We start from the raw sequence: 8,751 nt of genomic DNA, 5'->3' as shown, positions 1-8,751 counted from the left end.
TATTCTTTTATGCCACTGATGATAACAGTTCCTGCTATTAGCTGTGTGGCAGAGAGTCTTTTGGATGCTATCTGCTTCATATCGCCCATTGGAACTACTTCTTCCATCCTCATACCAAATAATGTTTGTATAAGATTTATTTATTTATTTTATTTATGTTTGTGTTTGTGTTCTTGTCTGTGTGCACACATTCATGTTGTGCCTACAGAGGCTACAAGAAGGCATCAGATCCCTGGAGCTAGACTCACAGGAGGTTGTAAGTCACTCAGTGTATACTGGGAACTGGACTCTGGTCCTCTATAAACAGACCAAACTCTCTTAACTACTGCTCCACTCTTACCCAGTGCTACGAGTAACTGTGAATTCAGTGTTCTAGATGCCTTTGAGGGCTTGGCAAATTGACATGTTTTAATAATAATATGAACATCAACATTCTAAAACTATGAGGTGACTATGGGGAGAAAAGATCCCCTAAGGAAACCTTTGCTTTGCACCATGCTTGGGCTATAAAGATGCATGCTTAGGTGTGCCTGGATCCCATGGGAGGGCTTCTTTTTTACTCCACCTAAGTCTCACATCTTATAATGTCAGCCAAAATATCCAATTGAAATCTTTCCTTAGTTTGTAAAAAATTATGTATTGTATATGTGTACGATGGGGAAGGGTGTATGCCACAGTATGCCTGTAGAGGTCATGGAACAACCTGTCCCTTGAATTTCCTTCATCCATATTTATATGGTACCAGGGATTGAACTCAGGTTATCAGGCTTATGCATAAGCACTGTTTACTACAGTGAGACATGTTCTTTGGAGATCAAATTTGTATATTGTCCTCTTTGATACAGAAATAAATGATGGCATGCCAGGGCTGAATTCTGAGATGAGTGTGTGACAGGGCCTCTAAATATACTGCTTCCTTCCTAGATTGTTACTATGATGTTGGTCATTAACCTTGACTATGAATGAGAGACAGTTTGTACATTATAAAACTTGGAAGCCGGGCGGGTGGTGGTGCACGCCTTTAATCCCAGCCCTCGGGAGCAGAGCCAGGCGGATCTCTGTGAGTTCAAGGCCAGCCTGGCTACCAAGTGAGTCGAGGAAAGGCGCAAAGCTACACAGAGTAACCCTGTCTCAAAAACCAAAAAAAAAAAAAAAAAAAAAAAAAAAAAAAAACAACAACAACAACAAAACTTGGGAAATGATACAAAACAGGGCATTTTTTTTCTTTCTTTTCTATGATAGCTGCTGCTAACTGCTGCCACTGAGACAATGGATTCCAACTAACAGCTCTTCTCAATTCAGCCCAAACCAGAATGTTCTGTCAGAGGACATAGTTCCAGGCAAAGCCCATAGCATTCAAACCAGAATGCAGATCTGAGAGGCCCTTTGAAGGATACGGTGAACTCTAGTGTGTGGGTTGGGGGCACTTGCCGCTAACTCTGGGGAAACCCTTTTGGGTAAGGTATAATGAGATTGTTTCCAGGTCAGTCAGCAGGTGGTTAGATCCAGAGTAAGGCTCTGTCGGGACTGAAATCTTTGTTGTCTCTGCGGTCCTGTTTAGTTTTGAATGGGCAGTGTCAAGGAGAAAAGAGATGGTAGTGCTGGTCCACAGGGACTCTAGTCTGGGTGTTGCAAAGGAGCCTCAAACACAGGGCAGACATGGGAATCCTGACCAAGAGTTACCATCTCTGGGAATCTTCTTCTTAATGAGCTGAGGTCGTGTTTCATTACAAATTTCCCATCACCCACCCTGTAGCCTCTGGAAACCTCTAGGGAACTAGGACTTCTGCCTTCGTTTGACTGGAAGGTGGCACACTAGAACTTTCTGAATTGCATTTGCATTGCAGTCACGGGTTGGTTTCAGAACAAAGAGGCAGAGGGTAGCTAGGGAAAAGTAAGCTTTTACCTTTAGCGTATTAGCTCATGCGGTCCCCAAACTGGAGCATGCTTTTTATCTCCTGGGTAGGAGGCAGGGCTAGCACAGGGCTTGCTTAGAGCCAGACTCCTGCTTTCTACTTTGGTAGTCTGGGTGGAGCAATTAGTTTGCATTATTTTGCCGTTTTAAGTTCCCATGATGCTGATGGTGGGGTGGACCGCTCCAGGCGATCTACTGCATTAGTGTAATCAGATGGAGAGCAGGGTGGCTGACGGGTGTTTTCACGGCTATTTTGGTCAGCAGGAAACGGAGCTTTATCTTTTGTCGTTTGCATCCTGTGAACATCAAACTGCATGTCATTCTGAAGGAAACTTTTTAGGACATAGAAGAAAATGCTCCCATCTTCACAGGTAATATTACTAAAAATGAGCCCCAAAGGAAATGAAACATTCACTGCAGTGAACTCGCTTTCAAGGATAGCCAGGTGCAGTCAATACCACAACTCTTCATACTTTTGAGCACAGCAAGAATCCTTCTGCTTTCCTGACATTCTGGAGTCATGGTTTCATCATCATCATATCATCTTTCTTTGGAGTTATCTTGCCTTGTAATTGCTTTAAATTTCAAATAGCTCCAGAGATTGTTGACAACCTCGTTAGATTGGATTCCCTCAAGAAAGCTGAAGGATCTTTTCAAGGACCTGGAAAGTTGCTTCTCCTTCTCGTTCACCTTCCTGTGTAATTGTCTTGTAGTTGGTTTCTGCAGTAGACACCGTTAGATCCTTGTCTGAGAACTAGAATAACGTGCAAGTCTCCCGTTGTGCTTCCATGTCCGCTCGTCCTTTTCGTCAGAAAGAGCATAAGTCAGCCCTAGCCTTTGTGTTTGAACTTTGTCTAGGACCTGCTCAGGCCTGACTAACTGATCCCATTATCCTTCTCCATGCCCTTGGGAACTGGAAGCCGGAGTTTTCAGCCTTTTAGCATCTGAAATATTAAGTCTGGCGACAGGATGAAGATGAAAATAAATGGGGGTTTTCCTTCTTATCATCTAGTCTTAGTACCAATTTATTTTTTAGCAAGCTAAGATTTTGTTATTATTCAATATATGCCAGGTACAGAATCAGATGATTCATTTACATTGCTTCAGATAATTACACATGAACACTATTAAGTGAAATTTGCCTGCAAGTTTCCACAACTAGTAGGTCTCTCCACAGCCTGGAGGATTTCTGCTACATCATGCACATAGTATGTAGCATCTTCGTGTGTCTTAGATTACATGGAAAAGACAACAAACATGCTAAAATATACTCTCTTGGGTACTTTAGAGTCTGGATACGGAAAAAAACCGACATACTTCAACACGTTTTTTCAAATGCAAATTGATTTGCATTTTTAATATCTCAAAAACTGAGATCTCACAGTGGAGGCTGTGTTAAAATTATAAGCATCCTTTTGACCATTGTGACGCAGTTATCATTGCGCGCAATGGATAGTCACGATGTTAGCTTTAGTGGTGGTTTAAAGGAGCATGGCTCCCATAGGATCATATGTTTGAATGCTTGGTTCTTTCCCTTTGGAAAGACAAGACCTGAGAGAAGCCCCTAATGCTGTCACTCAGGTGTTTCTCTATATTTCCTGTCTCTTCCTATCCCCCAACACAGTGAATTACAATTTGAAACTTCAAGTTGCTTTTCGTTGGATATTTACATTGTTCCTTAGGAAAACATGGACCTCACTGTGTTTCACTGAAAATAATGTGTGCTGGGCCTTTCCTCACAGAGGCAGAAATTGAAAGTTAGATACAGTGAATCAAACAATTCACTAGATTCATCCTCTGGAACTAACCTGCACAGTTGGAGAAACCTTGTCCATTCTGCATGAGACTTTTTTCTCTTTATTGAAAACCACTCTGCTTGCTGGACTGGGGCAATTCTTAAAACCTCTCTAAAAGACTCTCATATGTCACCATTTCCCTTTGTGTATCCTTAAATAAAGATTTGAAAAGTTAAAGTATCTTTGAATATTCAGGCAATAAATCAAACCAATTCAGCCTCAGGTTAGCTGAAATGTGAGGTTGGGTGTCTCTCTAGTGATGAGGCACCCTGGTCACTGACAAGATTGTGGAGACTTCTTGCTGCCAGGTGCACTTTTCCTGTGACCCGTGCAGTGATGTTGGTCAGAGGCTGTCACAGAAGCTACATCTTAGTGGATGTTTTGCTCATATTCTTGCTTTATCTTTACTGGTAAGTGCAATTATAACACGGAAGAACTGTCACAACTGTCACAGGGAAATGGAAAAGAGAGAAACATAGTCACATTTGGATTCGACACAAGACTTATTAGTCATACTAAAAAAGGTAAGAAATTAAAACATGAATTTTGTGTGTTGATTTGGTAAAAGTTCAATGTCTCAACTTCTTTTTCCTAAACTGAGACCTTGACCAATTGCAGCTAACACTTCTGTGAAGATCCCAGGATCATAGAGACTATTTCTAGTGATTGTGCACTTAATAATAATTCTTATCATATTGAAATAAGTAGACTATTTATTTAATAAATAAATATTGAAATAGAATAATTCAGCTATTTTAAGGCAGCTACTAGGAGCCATAACACTCAATCCACAGATTGCCTATAACAGCAGAAACACTATTTCATAGTATTCAGAGTACTTCCCTTAAAATATTCCATGGGGTCAACATTATTAAATCCATTTATAGATAACTAAATGGAGGCTCGGAGATAGCAGAACACTGCCAGCCATCAGTGGCTTACCGGTCTCTTTTTGTGGTCTAACTACAAGTTTAGTGAATACTCTTTCCAACCACAACAGCTTCCCCACTTCAGCCAATATTTCCTTCTCTAAAGCAGTGTAGGAACTCAGGCTAACACGTGTGCTACCTCCCAGACTGACTAGAACTGGGAGAGGAGAAGAGAGTTTTCCAGGAAACTGTTTTCTTGTTTTATGGAAAGACTTATAACTGATTCCCAGCTAATGAGGATTACTCCAGAGAAATCTAGGAAGGAAACAGAAGGACTTAAGTGAGCATGATGGATCATGATGATATTCAGAGCAAAATGATGTTAACCATTTCAATATCTCTTAACAGCCTTCATCTCATTAACTGCTGATGTGATCCAGCATCCCTGAACACCTCTGCCTGTATCAATACCTGGAAAGTCACATTCTCATGTCTATAACAATCAACTCCTTACTGATGTACACAACACTTTCCCCTGCTTTGCTTTTTTTTTTTTTTTTTTTTTTTTTTGACTGGGGAAGTAGTTATTACTGTGTGCAAGAGTCTGTGAACTTAGGCCAGGGAGAAGATAATCATTGTCCAATTTACTATTTCCCCAAAGACTGAGAACCCACTGAACACATGCATTTAGCATCTTTTATAACCTACTCTATAGATATAAAAACAACTTTCATGCAATAAATTGATGGGTTTTCATCAAATAGGTAATTTAATATTTGCTTATTTACCCAAATGCATATATAATACTTTATAACATCTTATGTATTGCATAATATATAGTATATCATATATCACATATATATTAAACCTGGACTGGCTGAGTCTCACTTTGTAGCAAAGGCTAGCCTTGGGTTATATTTCCTGTCTCTGTCTCTTATCTTGAAATTACAAAGTATGTTATATGACGGCTTACATATTTTAATATAATTGAGTCTTTAAAAAAGCCTCAACATATTTAATTGTTAGTGAAGTGAAAATTAAAATCACATTGAGATTCCATCTCATGCCAAGTGGAATGGTTATTATCAAAAGAAAACAAAAGGAAAAAGTAAACAAATGCTGGTGATGATTTGGGACCCTAAATATAATGGGGATATGAATTATCCCACTTATTACAGATGACAGATGTAAATGCATTTCAGAACTAAAATAAGATCTACCTATGATACAGCTGTAGCACTTCTGGGTGAATAACCAAAAAAAATGAAATCAGTATCACAAAAAGTGTCTTAGCTATTTGGTGGTCAGATGGCTGGTTTTATGAGGTCATGGATGTCTAGAATAGCTGACACTTTATGTTTGAAGGCTAGGCCAGATTTCAGACATGGAGATATGCCAGAAGAACTCTACATTGAGTGTCATGTGTGCCAGCAATGGACACAGAGACATGGAATAGCAATGGCAAGTTACAATGATCAGGTATAGGACAAACTACAGATTTTACCACTATTGGAATACCAGTGGAAAAAGCATATCATGGACTATGCACAGCTAGAATAATGAAATATTCTAACATGAAGAAACATGAGAGAAAGTTGGGGACAGTGGAATTCCCTTCCATTGGTTTTTTAATTCTGGGGAAAGGGAGTGTTAAAGGGACAGTAGAAGGTAGAAGTCATTGAAAATATGGCTGACTTTGGATCTGAAGACCAAGCAAGTCATGGGACCTGAAGGAAGGCATTTCATCCGGGTTGCCTGCCAAACTTTGATGCTGTGAATAAGAGAGTAGTGTTGTTTAGTTTTTCCCTTTCAATCTCCTGTTCTGTCAAAAAATCTATGAGGAAGTGTTGAAGTTGGGCAAGAGATCCCTTGTCCTATATTGGATTAGAAATATACATGGTTTCATGAGCTTCAGAAGAACAGGCTCTACATGAAACACCTTAATCTGATATCATCCAGGCTCCTGGCCAACACTGATGGAGGACATCCCTTGTTTGAGCCCCTGATAAACCTTCCAGTGGAAACCTTTCTCAGCCTTCCACCTCTCACTGCAAACCTGAAGGACTTCGGTGAGGGAGTGATATGTGGGTAGGCACGAACTGATGAAAGCTTTGCCTCCAGCATTCGGTGTTCTAGGCTCTGGGTGATCAAAGGGTTTCACTAGTCTAGAGCAGGCTGAAAATCTTGCCTTCATTCACTCCCTGGAGAGGTGGTGTCTGGGCATGATAGGAGCTGTTCTTTGTGGTTGGTGTCTAGACGGCAGGCACCAGCCTGGACTGCACACACATGGAGAAACTTGTGAGGTCAGTTGAGTTCTCAGGAAAGGGAAGTTTCACAAGGCAGGCACACAGCCTTTCTTAACATCTTAGTGTGCTAAAGACAAGAGACAGCTGACATTATTGTGTAAATAATTTGCCATTTTTCGTCAGGACAGTGAATTGTAGACACTATACAAGAGGCAGTGTAGAGGAAAAGTAGATTTCCAAAAGTCAGAGAAGCCTACATTGGAATCTATTTTTATCACTTATTTTCCATGTATAAACCATTTCACTTCTCTGTCTTCTCTTAAAGAGGAGAAACAAACATTATTTTCAGGTTATTTCTGTCCTTTATAAAAAGTCTGCATAGGACCAGCAAGATGACCATGGCTAAAGTCATTTACCACAAAGGTTGATGATCTAAGTTTGATGTAGACCCACAAGGTAGGAGAGAACTAACGGAGGCAAGTTGTCTTCTGATCTCCAAATGCATGTGATGGCAAGTGTTTACACACACACACACACAAAATAGAAGTTCATATAGCCAGTGTAGTGGCACACACCTTTAATTCAGCACTCAGAAGGCAGAGGTAGGCAGATCTATGTAAGTTCAGGGCCAGTCTGGTCCATATGGTGAGTTCTGGACAACCGGGGCTATGCAGAGAGACCCTGTTTTGAACAAGAAAACTTAGTAGATATGCATACATGCACAACTATGGCTTGAGAATTCTCCTTCTTAAGTGCTAGGGAGAAAAGTAGTGAGGAAAGACTAAAGATCAGTGTATGTGGGAAATCCAGAGATTCAACATTTCCCTTGTTTTCACCTTTATGATAAATTGATATCATTCAATCTTTTATCTTATTTCCTCTCAGAGGATTCCTTGACAATCACTGAACTCACTGTGTTTGCCCAGTGGTTAGGTAATCAATACTACTCTGTATGAATCTTTGTCAAGGATAAGCTTACATTAGCTAACTCCATTATGAGAATGTGGACCAGCTTTCTTCTTTTTTTCCTACAGAAGATGTTGGGACATGTAACAGTATTTTAAACTGCTCCATGATATTCTCTATCAATATGAATCATTGAGCTGAGTAGGTAGCATCTCCCAGCATAACGATGTGTCTGCCCTACATTCCTCAGCATCCACTTTTACCTCAGATAGCTGTCAACTTTGAATATCTATGTGTGAAGGAGAAGGCTGGTTGAAAGTTCCAGAGAGGGATGTCCTGGAAAAAAATACTTAATATGAAGTTGGATAAAAGCATGTGTCATGGTAAATTGTGGTTTTCCTGTTTTGTGGCAGGGACATCAGTAGACTTGAGCTTGGCTCATCTATACTCCTTCCTTGCATGTTACCACTAGAGGGCGGCTTCCTTTCTACACTAATCTACCCACTTTCCCAGGGTTTCCAGGTGCTGTCTTCCAATACTATTCTTGACATCAATGTCCTATCTCAGTATCTATATGAGGGAACAAGATTAAGACATGTTTTGGCCTTTTGTTGGCATTGAAGTTATAGGCGAGAGACCTGGAGTCAAGCTAGACTTTTTACAAGGGATACAGTATATGAGATAGGCTGTTGAGGAATGTCAGTGCATGAGGTGATTCAGTCTTTTTCCTTTCTTCTCTCATACAATACACTCCTTTTTCCACTCCTCCCAGTCCCTGCCTCCCTGCTTTTCCAGATCCACTCTTCAGAGAAGAACAGACCTCCCGGGGATATCAACCAAACCCCACATAACAAGATGCAAAAGACTAGGCACAAACCTCTTATTAAGGCAGCTGAGGCAACCCTGTAGGAGGAAAAGGGTATGAGAACAAAGGAGTCAGAGATACCCTCCACTCCCACAGTTAAAAGTTCCACATGAACACCAAACTATGTAACCATAATATGTTATGCAGAGGACCT

Source organism: Peromyscus leucopus, unplaced genomic scaffold (assembly GCF_004664715.2).
Source record: "Peromyscus leucopus breed LL Stock unplaced genomic scaffold, UCI_PerLeu_2.1 scaffold_188, whole genome shotgun sequence".
Lineage (NCBI taxonomy): Eukaryota > Metazoa > Chordata > Mammalia > Rodentia > Cricetidae > Peromyscus > Peromyscus leucopus.
The sequence above is the reverse complement of the archived record's forward strand: the minus strand, read 5'-3'. Positions refer to the sequence as shown.